Source organism: Musca autumnalis, unplaced genomic scaffold, assembly GCF_047663935.1.
Source record: "Musca autumnalis isolate F117 unplaced genomic scaffold, ASM4766393v1 scaffold_1, whole genome shotgun sequence".
NCBI lineage: Eukaryota > Metazoa > Arthropoda > Insecta > Diptera > Muscidae > Musca > Musca autumnalis.
The window spans coordinates 323784528-323798712 of NW_027411644.1; the positions used below are offsets into that span (position 1 = coordinate 323784528).

Consider the following 14185-nt stretch of genomic DNA (forward strand, 5'->3'; position numbering starts at 1 on the left):
CTTGAATAATATGTAATCATGCCAAGAAATGTTCGCACCTCATTAACGTTCTGTGGTCTTGGCAAATTTATTATGGCTTCGATTTTACTTGGGCACTTTGATATTTTGTTGTGGCTGACAATATATCCTAAATACTGCAGCTCGGTTTTGAAAAATTCGCACTTATTTTTGTTGACGTGTAGTTGATTTGCTTTTAAAACTTCCAAACATTTGATTAATCGCGTCTCGCATTCGTATATTGTACCACCATGTATAATAATGTCGTCGAAATACGATATTGTGCCGTCAAGGCCTTGTAAAATTTGATCCAAAATCCGATTGAATTCACTTGGTGCAGTTTTTATACCAAAAGACAATCTATTCATTCGATATACACCTCTATGTGTCGAAATTGTTTGTATATCCCTGCTCTCTTCATCCACTCTCACATGTAAGTACGCTTTGTATAGGTCGAGCTTGCAAAAATACGTTGAATTTTTAAGTGTATTGAAAATTTCATCAATTCTTTTGATTGGGTAGTGTGCAGGTTCCAATTGTGGATTTACACCAATTTTGTAATCTACACACAAACGCACATTACCATCTGACTTCGGAATGACGACCAACGGCGATCCCCAATTGCTGGTATTTATTTTTGAAATTATTCCATCTCGCTCTAAGCTGTCCAATTCACGCTCCACCTTTTCTCGCAGAGCAAAAGGAACTTGCCTCTCACGCACAAACATTGGCTTTGCCCCTTTCTGCAACTTCAAACAGCACATAGCATCAGGTATACAGCCAACTTGTTGCTTGAAAATTTCTGGATAATTTTTAAGAATTTCTTCCACTGGTCGCACCTCGAAAATTGCACCATGCTCACCTTTTTCACATTCTAAATCGACATCCGTTAGATTTATATGTAAATGACGTATCCACACTCTACCCAGCAGCGCAGAATGTTTTGAATTTACTATGTACATCTCTTCTGTTGATGTTTTGTTTTTATATTTGACTTCCACATCAACGACACCAACTGGAACAAAAACATCTCCGGTATATGACCGAAATGCCATATCTGCTTTTCTCACAGGGTTTTTTAATTGCAATTTATCGTATTCGTTTTGAGGGATTAACGTAAATCCTGCACCAGAATCAATTTCGAACTTTTGCACTTTTCCTTCTATTTGTATTTTTGCATAAAATTTTTGTGTATCCCTTTTTGACATTTGTTGATTGTTTTGATAAATATCGATAATTTTGTTTATGCCAAAATAATCGTTTATGGGGTATGTTCCGTGAGATCCACTTGAACTGCCTTGAGAGTCAAACAGCTGATTGCACTGATCGACTGTGTGTGTGTGTTTACCAGTTGTTGATTTCTTTTGCCTCATCTTCATTTGTATACATACTTGTCGTACGTGACCACTTTTCCCACATTCACGACACTTTAACATTGATTTTTTTACTTTGCATTCATTTGCAATATGATTTGAACGACCGCAACGCAGACACATCCCTTCCAAGCCTAATTCGCCGTAGTTTATTCTCGTTGCTGATTTTGAACGGTGTTGACTGCGACTTCGATTTTTCTTTTGTCGGCTTTGATGAAGTTGATTAATTTCTGTTGATGATGGGGTATTATGCGAAATAGCCTGGCTGTCAAGTTTTGCCGCTTCCATTGTTGTTGCTTTATCTACTATTTCTTTAAACGATGCATTCGGCGTTTGTAGTAGCTGCTCACGTATATGTGTATCTCGCAAGCCTCTTATAAATTGAGAGCGCAAAAATATCTCCGCCACAGATTTTTTGCATTCGCACTCAAACTTACATGAATTTGAACGTTGTTGTAGAACTGCTACAAATTCAGATATGTTTTGGTTCTCATTTTGAACTTCACAAAGGAATCTATGTTGTTCAACCAAAACATTCTTTTTCGGACAAAAATGTGTACTTAGAAGTTGAATTATGTCATCATAACTTAAATCACTTATGTTTCTTGGGGCTGCTAATGTTGCTAGCGTTGAATATATTGATGACCCAATGTATTGCAACAACAATTTAGCACTAGTTATTTTATCGTCGAATACACCTTTTAACTGCAGATGCAATTCTAAACGCTCTTTATACGTTTTGAAGCTTTCTTTTGTAGGTTCAAATTGATCGAAGTTTGTAATAATGTTGACACTGGTAGACGTTGCGGACGACGCTTGTTGGTTCTTCATAGCTGTTGCCATTGTATTAATGGCTTCTAGAAGTTGCGCCAATTGAGCTGACTCCATTTTGCGTTGCAAACGTTGAAGAAATTTATTGAATTTATGCACAGATTCTTATTCAAAGTTTATTGAAATTGACTTTACACTCGTCGCCAATCTTTGTTGTGTATTTTGAAATAAAAAGAAGCACGCGATGAATAAGATTTAATTCAATAATTCTTTATTAAATACTTAACACAACAAATCTTAATGTTAATCAAAAATGGAGGTTGAACGGTTTGTACTGGTTGATAGTTAGAATGGCAGTGAGTTATGCTAACAATAACTAGAAAGCAAAAAGCTGTTACTTGAAAGTAACGATTAACGATTTAGTACAAAAGATACATTTGCATTGAGTAGAAAATATTAACAGTACAGGGTTGCCATCAAATATTAATATATATTGAAATACACCACAATTTGGAAGATTGTTTTTTCAAAAATCACATTGAGGGGTCGTTTTAGAGTCCTTTTGGTGATCAAAAAATGATTAAGTCGCTTGTATGATCAGAAAGGGACTCGAAAGTGACTCCCTGTAACGATTGAAAAGAGTTCAATTTAAAATACAACAACAAATGCGTAGCAATCACAAATAAATCATTGAGGCGTTTAGAATGTGACTATTTTTTCGTTATTTATTGTCACATTTTGATCTTCATGAATATTGAAAAATGCTTAATCAAAAAAGGGTCATGCAGGTGTTTGAAAAGTGATTATAATTATGTATCTTCTGATCATATTTTGAACAGATAGGTGATTAAAAACTGATTATTTTGTTTTATTTTTGTTTGGTTGTAAATAATTCTCATATACACTTCCTACAAAACATTTGGTCTGTTCCAGAACTGCAAGAATCTACTAATTTTTACTATTTTCTTCGATAACATAAAGGGAAAATTGTTATCGTAGTAAGAATTAGTAGATTCTTGCAGGTTCTGGAACAGAGCATTTGATATAAATGTAACGTATAATATTAAGAGTATAGACATACACAACACATGTTCAGGTAAAGGGGATAATTAAAAGTCATAGCAAAGCAGAAAAGACAACACAACAAGAATAAAAAGAAAATTTTTTTAATGTTTTCGTCTAATAAAAAGACTCATAAATGACTCCCTAAAGACTCATAAACGATAATAAACATGATTAAAAAAGACTTGAAAAATAGTCCCAAATTAATCAACAAATCACCAATAAATGATTAATATACGACTCGAAAAAGACTTTATATACCACCAGAAAATGGGCTAAAATGACTCGAAACTAATGCAGAGGAAGACTCATTTGTGATTTGTTTAGAAGAGTCGCCTGAGGTTACGTTTTCCTCCCGACAAAGGAGTCATTTATAATCAGAAAACAAGTAAGGAAAGGATCAAAGTCGGGCGGGGCCGACTATATAATACCCTACACCACTGTGAATATGGAAAATATAAATCGGAGCTATATCCAGGTCTTAACCGATTTTGATATAATTTGGCACATTAATTTCCAGACCGAATTCAGTCACACATTCCAAATATCATTGAAATCGGACTTATATATCGTGTTTGGAGCTGAAAATACACGAAATCGGCCGAAAATATATATGGGTGCTATATCCAAATCTGAACCGATTTCGATATAATTTGGCACATTTATTTCTAGACTGAATTCGGTCACACATTCCAAATTTCATCGAAATCGGAAATATATAGCGTGTTTGGTACAGAAAATACGTGAAATCGGCGAAAATATATATGGGAGCTATATCCAAATCGGAACCGATTTCGATATAATTTGGCACACTTATTTCTAGACCGAATTCAGTCAAACATTCCAAATTTCATCAAAATCGGACGTATATAGCGTGTTTGGTGCAGCAAATACGTGAAATCGGTCGAACATATATATGGGAGCTATATCCAAATCTGAACCGATTTCGATATAATTTGGCTCAATTTAAGTGGCGAAATTTCGTGGCCACTGGGAACCACATATGTAAAATTTCAGCTAGTTCAATCAAAAAATGTGGCTAAGATCCCTAAAATACAATTTTTTCCGAGGGCTCTGAGTTGATTTTTCTTAGATTTTCTGAATATTATTTAGAAATTTGCAGTTTTCTTTTTTTCCTAGAAATTGGGCCGATTTTCTGAAAGTTTTTTAAGAATCTCTGGACATTTTCTGAAGAATCTTCGTTCGGAATATGTTCCGATTTCTAATTGATTTTCTAAGGAAGTTGTTGTCGAAAAACAAAGTGATTAAATATAAAATTCTCATATACAATTTTTTAATTTTTTTGCAATGATAATATCCGTGCAACTCTAGCAGAAGTTGCTGGATTTGTACAAATTGTTGAGTAAACGAACACACCAAAGAGCGTCAGCAGCCACGACAAACTAGAGTAGTTTTGGCTCAACTACACTCGGGATATTGCAGTCGCCTAAATTCTTATTAGGCGGAAATCGACAGCGCCGTGCAAGACATCTGCCTAGTATGTGGCATGTGGGCCGGCACGACACAAAACACCTTTTCAACTGCCCAGCCAAACCTACTCATCCAACTCCAGTGGATCTGTGGTTACATCCCAACGAAGCAGTCACTTTCCTGGAACTGGAGATAGACCAGAGCCAGATTGAACAGAAGAACGAACATAAAAACATAATAACAAACACTGTTACAGCAACAACATCAACCAATATTTACAATTTCATAAACTCCTTAGAAGAAAAGTGAATGACGGATCCCGATTCGTCATTTTACTTGGAGATTCGGAACAGAAACAAATAAATAAACAAAAACAAATGAATGCGATGTTAAAATTATTTCAATAAATTGAAATGCGTCAGGTTTATATAGGAGCAAATTATAGAACAAGGTCGGGGTTTCCTAGAAAATACATTTATGTGTAGCATAGAGGTATTTCGCAAATTCGTACTTTTGGGTACGAAAAGTACTAAATGCTACCAAATTTGGTACAATATGAATTTGGGTGATCGGATACATTTGGAATCCTGAAATTCGAAATTAAGATTAATGTTGGAGTGTTGGATAGAGGTAGGTTTGGAAATTCGGACCTATGGGAACAAAAAGTACTAAATGGTACTAAATTTGGTACAATTTGGATTACGGTGATTGGATGCTGCTGTAATCCTGAAATTTTGAATTAAGATTACTGTTGGCGTGTAGGGTTGAGGTAGTTGTGGAAATTCGTACTCATGGGTACGAATAGTTCTAAATAGTACAAAATTTGGTACAATTTGGATTTGGGTGAACGGATATAGCTGGAATCCCGAGATTTGGAAAGGGGGGTATTGTTGGAGTGTGGGATTGATAACGTTTTTGAAATTTTTAGTTATGGGTAGGAAAAGTACTATATGGTACTAAATTTTCAGTGATAGGATACATTTGGAATCGGAATTAATGGGAATTCGGAATTAAAAGTGCTGTTGGAGTGTTGATAGAGGTAGGTTTGGAAATTCGTACTTTGCATACGAATACTACTAAATGGTACCAAATTTAGATTTGAGTTATCGGATGTATCTGGGATCCTGAAATTCGGAATTAAGCTTATTGTTTGAACATAGAACTGAGGTAGTTTTGAAAATTTGTACTTATGGATACGAAAAGTACTAAATTTGGTACAATTTGGATTTCGGTGATCTGATGCAGCTCCAATCCTCAAATTTGGAATTAAAATACCTGTTGAAGTGTAGGATTGAGGTAGTTTTGGAAATTTTTGGTTATGGGTGCGAAAAGTACTAAATGGTACCAAATTTGGTACAATTTGGATTTGAGCGAACGGCAAGAGCTGCTATCTTGCAATTTGGAATTGAGATTAATGTTGGAGTTTGTTTTGGAAATTCGTTCTTATGCTCACAAAAAGTACTAAATTTGGTACAATTAGGATTTGGTAGTCTTAGGGGTACGAAGATGGTTCAATGCATGGTGAGATTTAGAATTAAGATTACTGTTGTTATTTGGTAATAACGTCAGATTTAGGAAATATGTACCATAAATATACGAATTATACTATATGGTACAGGATTTGGTACAATTTGTTATTGGGAATTTGTTAAAGGGAATTTTGAAATATTAGGAGGAGATTCGTATTTATATGAAAAGTACTGAATAGTGCTATATATGGTTTTGGGGAACAGATAGAGCTGGAAACGAGGATCGCGGTTGGTGGGTTAAGCCGTCTTGGCGCTTAGCATCCTAATTAAAATATCTCAACAATTATGGCTGGCTCTTGATGTGTAGGCGTGAGGAAAATCGGACTTATGTGGTACGAAAAGTACTTACATGAAAATAAACATCTATTAAAAAGGTATTAGTACAAACATTTTCCTGTTCACCGTTCTATATTATATATTTTTTATTTGTTTTGTATATCCTTTCCGCATACGAAGTAGCGGGTACTTTGCTAGTACCATGTATTTTCAAAACGAATTAAATTTGTTATATTCTTTTAATTTATTTATTTTTATACTATGAAAAAAATTTATTTATTCGAGGTTTGGATTATTGAAAAAAAAATCAATTGCGAAGTCCGGATTACTGAAAAAAATTGCAGTTATCCGAAATCCGCTTAAGCGCAAACTTTGGATAACTGAAACGAACATGCTGATTTTATGTCGTTTCAGTAAAGCGGAGACGACTGTATAAATATAAATAAAATAAACAATAAAATATGTTTAAGATATACTAAACGCGTAATAGGCAAAGTTATGTTTTGTCGTAAGTGCTTTCCAGGGAACAGAGATTCCACGACATCTCTGTTCATCCTTCAGCAGTTACTATGCTTCTGATAATGCTTGGTTGTCTCCAAGGGTTATTGGAGAACCCGTAGAAAGATGTACTCCAGAGAGTGGGCGATTTCCAAAGATGAAGAAATCAAATGGAAGGGACACAACGAGTTTTTTTTTAAAGGAATCTACGTTAAAAAATGTTTCCGTAATAACTCCGTAAGAAACGTTTGGTGTAATTTGAATTGAGAAAAATTTGTTTAGTACATTGAACACCACTTGCTTCAGTAGGCTTGAAATGGAATACGCTTTCACTTTCAGTACCACAACAACACTAATTTATTAAATTAAATGGATTTTAATCAATTGGTTGACTCATAAATTTTCTTAAATTGATTTGAGCCGATATCTTATCACTTTAGTACAAAAACCCAACAGATTTTTTTGTTTCCAAAGTACTTTTGTTATTTATTATGACGAACGAAATAATTTTTCTTTTTCAACTGTCCCACAATCAATGAGCACTTCTTATGCACCAAATTTCTAAATAATAGCCACAATATTTTTTTGTTATTTGAACGTACACATTTGTATTTATTTTAAGGAATCACATTTTCAAGCAGAACCGCCACCGCCGAAAGACATTTGAAAAGTGATCCGAAATGTAAGTCAACATCCTTTTTTATACAATACTCAAAGGACTTGCCACGACGACGGATGTATGTCATGGCTTTTATTTTAATTTCTCTAGCATCCAGTAGTTAATTTACTTAAATGTGAACAGCGACAACAACCGCAACAAAAATAAATAACAGAACAAATATGGGACCACAGTTAAGTTTCAACACGTGTTGAAAGCAAAAAAATGTATTTCCTTCCTTTCTTTGAATAGACATTGCGACGTAGCACGTACGTACGGATGATGGTGGTGCCGCATATTATGTCATGGGGAGCTTCAACATTCTTTGGCAACTTAAAACATAGATTAGATTTCGAAAACATTGTGGCTAATATTATGTTGCCATACTATGGCATCTCCTTGCCACCACCCACCATCATCATTCTTATCCATGTACGTAATAGATTTGAATATTTGGCGTAAGTGTGTGTAAGTTTTCTATTTTTCTTTTGCTAGTTTCGTTTAAGACGTTAGGAAGGCCAACATTCCAGTTCATTTCATGTATGAACATGAAATACTTTCACCAGATGTATGTCGGTCGACATTGTTCTTGAATTATGCATCATATATTTTCACATACTTTCTAAAAAGATTTACAAAGAGTATGTGCAGTATGTACATTGCCGTGTGTATTTGTTCTTATTTTATTTATATTTTGTTCTCCTTTCTAAAGATGTTTTATCACTCCGACAGGATTAGGTTTAGTTTATATATATTTATATTTTCTATTTCTTTAAAGATTATTTGGCAAATTACCAAAATAATATTTGTCCAAAGTTTTGTAATGACAGTATAACTCGAATCGCTTAGGTAATTGAAAATATGTATTATCTATTTGGCCTAATAGACGACAGTAATGTAATTTGTTTGTTTTTTTTTCACATAAGTCTTTCCCATTGCGGTCGAGGCGAATTAAACACATTTGGAGGGGAACACCTTTTCTTTAGCGGCTACTCACTAAAAACTTATAGTCAAACTGGAACCTTAAATGAGGTTTAAGGCTTTCTGCTCACTTTTAACTATCGATAACTCAGAAAAGGGTCATTTCCAGGATAAAACTTATTTATCATTATTGGAATCAGAATTAGCCAAAATATCAAACTATCCCATAAGGTGCCACTAAGGGAAATACAAGCCAACAAAAAATTGTAATAAGGTGTTTTTACTTGTTGCAAATTTGAAAAATGTAAAACATATTTACCTCTATGTTATTCAATTTTAAAACTATGCTATGTGGTAGAGCTTTATTGATTTAGCCAACTATAAGTGTAGTGGTCTAAATGATGACGATTGGTTCAAAATAAAAACATTGATAAAAACCCGGCACGTCAAATAGTGGGACGTCATTGTTTTTAAACGATAAGATTAGCTAGATTATGAATATTCGCGAATAAATAAATTATGACTTTATGCTCCGTGCAGAGGAGAATGAACCTATGGCCTAAAACTAATGTTTTTCTGCAAAATTTCAAATTTTAAAGACCTTCGCTAATCTGGCAACTTATATATCTATAGGACGTATATTTGTTGGGTTAGATGCGCAATTTACCAAAGGCGTATTATCGTGAGGGTTCTGAAGGAAGCAACCTGTTTATATTCCGGACCGAAGTTGCCTGGGGAGTTGCCTCACTAACGAAATTGCAGACATGTTCGCTATCGACAATCGGTTTACGTCAGACGAAATGATGTCTTGTATGCCAGGGCGGATGTGTCGGGGAGTTGGATCTTCCATTACAATATGATGCCAGCAGGAACTGTCTAGTCAACAACACATTATATGTTGTCTGAGTGATAGAATCCTGGTCTCCCCATAAAGGTGATCAACACTGTAAATTGGAACATTTCAACTCGGTACGCATTATTCTGGTTTGTTTGCAAATTTCTACATTTTGTGCGCTGAGGAAGAAGGTCCAGACTGGAGCTGCATAATTAAGGGCGAAACTACCGACGGCTTTGTACGTCGATACCAATGGGACCAGGATGAATGTTTGGACTAGATTCGGATCCATCTGAAATTTTTATCACAGGTAGGGCTTGCAGTGCTGACCACGCCAATGTATATATCATGGGCAGGAAGTCCATACTTTCCGAGATATAGGCACCGAAAGTTCAAAAATTCGCTTGGTTTTGACGATAAGTTTAGTTTAAATCGAATTTCTTTGGCCGGTGATTTAAGTCTTTCTCCTATGGACAGGAACAAATCTCGGCTAACGCGAACAAAATTTTCCTTTAAATCGAATTTTTTTTTTATCATCGATCCGAATCCAGCCTTATATTCAACTTATGCCTACCAATGTTTCCTTACCACAGCCACCGGAGGCCGCCACCACTTTCAGGACTTTGTGACGAGAAGTAGAGGAGAATATCGTTTTTTCCTGCAAAGCTTTTGTTGTGATATGCGCTTCCCTGAAATCATGTTGGTAGATAGCAAGATGGAAGTGCTCTTTCAGGGATGGGAGCAACTAGGTCTCTAAAACTTTAGCTACCGTTTAAAGAGAAATCGGGCGCATTTTTCTTGCTTCAGTATCGGAATAAATTCATAATTGACAACTCTAAAACTCTGGTCAGATAACTCAAACCTGTCGCATCGAGCTTCAACATGAGCATGCTATGCCATTTGGACCAAGGGCTTTGGTTTAAGGGCTTAAATCAGATTTAAGGCCTGATCGCGGATCACCTTGTCTTATGTACTGGTTGTAGCCCTTGAGACCCTGATTACATCGATATGCAGTTTGGGAACTTGTTTCCTATAGCTACCGCTCTCGGAAAAATATTTATTAAGTAGCCGGCCTTCGGCCGGGGATTTAAGACTTTCTCCTATGGACAGGTACAAATCTCGGACACAGGAATAAGGTTTTCTTTTAATTTGTAATTGTTTTCCATGTAGCCGGCCTTTAAACAATGGTATATTCAGAACTTTACAGACTCATACCCCTGGAAGTATACATTGCTCATAAGATAATAATATACAGATGGAATGAGTACAAAAAAACACTACCTGTGGAACAATTTTCAAGTTTTTCCGAGAGCGGTAGCTAAAAGAATGTTGCGGAATTCCATACTCCCCGAAATATGGGCCTTCATAGTTTTCTAGGTATCCATCGACTCCACGAAAACTTGAGATTTTTAAAAGGAAATTTTATCACAAAGCCGGTGTTAAACTCTGTCCATAAAAAATGTATAGGGTAGCGGGTGAATGTCTCTAAAACCTGGCTGAAGGCCGGCCACACACTATAGCTTTTGATTTTTAGAATAAAGTCACAACAAGCTTTAAAATAATACAAATTGCTTGCCTATAAAGAAGGTAATGTTATTAAAGGCAATTCCGAAATGTCAAGACCCTTATTTCGGGAAGTATGGACTTCCCAATGGCTACCTACGTTAAAAATTTCAGCTCGATCCGATAAGCTCACATAAACGAGTCTTGTTCAAATGGAAAAGTTGGAGTTACAAATGAAATATTTCGAATTTAAAGAAGTGTAAAGAATCATTATTGGAATTTTCGAATTACAAATGGTATTCTCAAAACAAATTAAAATATTACGTATTAGTTTTCATCCCATTCCATCAGTGAAACTAAATTCAGTTAGGTCACTATCGCACTATCGCAGCATGATTCTTGGGCGCATGATCCAGACTAGCAGATCCTTTACGTAGTATTTACACATTATATGGACTATTTAAATGAAATCCCAAAGTTTTTGTGTAATGTCTTGAGCCTCTGTATAGACATCAACAGCAACGAATAAACAATTACGACAAAAACAATAGCACAAATTTTAAATACATATGTATAAAGCGATTATTCATAGCTCTACAAAAATCAGCCAACCAGATACCAGCATAGTTTTGACATTATAGATACAAACTTATTTAGGGGAGTTTTTTCGACTCTTATCAATTTCTTTGTTGGAACAGCAGCAAAACCAACCAAACATTTCAACAATTTCATTTATAAGATGAGAATGATTTTTTTGTACTTGCTTGGATTGCACTTTAATGATTCACGCACCTTCCTGATGCAGTAGGAAAACAAAAAATATATTTACAAATACAAGTGTCAGGCAGTTAAGGCAGTATCATAGCTATCATAGCGTACCACCGCACCACCAATTACTACCCACCAATGACCCCATATTCTTTTGTCGTTGGCTATATTTTGTTGTTTTTATGTTTGGACAACAATGACACGAAGAAAATTGTTGTAATTTACACTGCCTCACTCACGACAACGACCGACAACGTATACATCACCAACCATCACCGAGAAAAATCAATAAAATCTATAGGCCGATTAATCGCACTTTTTTGATGCATTTGTTGTAATATTTAACATTTTTGATTTTTCTTTTTGATCTTTACGGATAATAATAATGTTTACGAATATATCTACAATTACATTTGGTTTTTAATTACTTCACAAAATTAAAATAAAATTGATATGCGAATCCACACTCACCTCTTCTGCGATTGGAAAAAATTTGCAAATGAAAAAAATCCATCTAGAGTCGATTATTAAAGTGAAAAGTCGATAACATGTAATCGAACGATTAATTGCAATACACACTATCGAATTGGGCTGACATTTATTCGTATGCTGTTTAATCCTGCGTTTACACATGACAGGACAATTGACTTCATGTATTGTCAAAATCCCAAAACATGCCTGAGTGACATATGCTTGGTTTACATTTACGAAATCCACTCGATTTCAAATGTTAAATCCATAGGTTAAACGTCAAATGAAATCCAGATGAGATTTCATTTGACGTTTGAGCTATGGAATTGACAGTTGAAATCGAGTGGATTTCGTAAATGTAAACTTAGCAATAGGCGTCCAGACAACTGCAAAAACAGTTGTAAAATTATGAATGAAAATCATCGATTTCTTTTTTGTTTTCCATTCACAAATGTTGTTATTGTTCATGTTCTTTTGTTTTCAACACATTTCACTTATTTTTCCAAAAATGTCAAAAATTTGTTAACTCTACTGTCTGTGAAAATATGATAGACAGCTGGCAGACAGCCGACAAATGTATGTACGTGTTAGTAAATCAGAGTTGTATTTGAAGACAAGTTGTCTGGTGTAAACGCCTAGTAACTTGCCACTTGGCACACTTGGTCTGTTCCTTTACTTTTGAAAATGGTAAAACCGGCAAAAGTAGTAAAAGATGTAAACTGTTCTCATATGAATTGTATGGTGTCTGAAGTAAAGGAACGCTTTTCGAGTAGAAATTGGCAAAACTTGAAAATTCTTGCACGTAAAGGAACAGAGCTACTATCGAATTGGGCTGACATTTATTTGTGTGCAGTCTAATCCTGCGTTTACACATAACAGGACAATTGACTTCATGTATTGATTGTCAAAATCCCAAAACATGCCTGAGTGACATATGCTTGGTTTACATTTACGAAATCCACTCGATTTCAAATGTTAAATCCATAGGTTAAACGTCAAATGAAATCCAGATGAGATTTCATTTGACGTTTGAGCTATGGAATTGACAGTTGAAATCGAGTGGATTTCGTAAATGTAAACTTAGCAATAGGCGTCCAGACAACTGCAAAAACAGTTGTAAAATTATGAATGAAAATCATGGTAGAACAAATACAAGGTAAAGTTAATACTACAACAAATACAACTCGAACAACAACCACAAAGGAATTTGTTTTTGTTTGTAACGTTACTGCCAGTTGTATTTGTAAACAAAACAAGGAAATGTCTATAAATTATTGGAATTTAAAAAACTAATAATTTTTCACATTTGGTTGAATATTTTGGAAAACATGAATGAAAATTCGTTACATTTTCAATTTTTATGTTTCCACATCATTCCACTAAATGCATAAATTCTCGCAGAAAGTAGAATTCTTGCAGAAAAGTTTTGGGTCGCTGGAAATTCATAGAAAAAGGTCGCCCTGTTGTTGTTGTTTTTTTCTCGACGCCCAACGCAAAACTTTAATCAAACGTTGTATCTGTTTTCAGCTTTAGTAAATCAGAGTTGTATTTGAAGACAAGTTGTCTGGTGTAAACGCCTAGTAACTTGCCACTTGGCACACTTGGTCTGTTCCTTTACTTTTGAAAATTGTATGGTGTTTGAAGTAAAGGAACGCTTTTCGAGTAAAAAGTGGCAAAACTTGAAAATTCTTGCACGTAAAGGAACAGAGCTACTATCGAATTGGGCTGACATTTATTTGTGTGCAGTCTAATCCTGCGTTTACACATGACAGGACAATTAACTTCATGTATTGATTGTCAAGTCAAAAAGTCAAAAAGTCAAATGATCAGAATGATAAAAACGAGAAAAACTGCTTATTTGGGACATCTTATGAGAAACAGAAAATATAATCTCCTCCAAGCAATCATAAGATCCAAAATAGAAGGACGCCGTCCGAGAGGGAGACGAGAAATAACATGGATCAAAAACATTCAGGAATGGACAGGACACCAAGATGAAACAAGCCTTTTAAGCGCCGCCAGAAATAGAGATCTAGCTATAATTGAATGAAATATTTTTGTTTTTTTTTATTTTTTTTTTTTTTTTTTATTT

The 14185-nt window shown here is 35.0% G+C and overlaps 1 protein-coding gene across 35 annotated transcripts in view; it reads right to left on the minus strand.

Annotated features, from left to right (window-relative positions):
• Positions 1–12159, minus strand: part of Vha100-1 (V-type ATPase subunit a family protein Vha100-1) — a 35934-nt gene extending 23775 nt beyond the window's left edge. For 7 of the 35 annotated variants that reach the window (XR_012409261.1, XR_012409268.1, XR_012409257.1 and 4 more), the window contains exon 1: positions 11647–12106. The gene's annotated coding sequence lies outside the window, so the exon portion shown is untranslated. Of the gene's footprint in view, positions 1–7539; positions 7901–11618 lie in introns of those variants that run through there. The other 28 variants (XR_012409260.1, XR_012409267.1, XM_073962569.1 and 25 more) reach the window with 11 other exon arrangements.
• Between the last annotated feature and the right edge of the window lie 2026 nt (positions 12160–14185).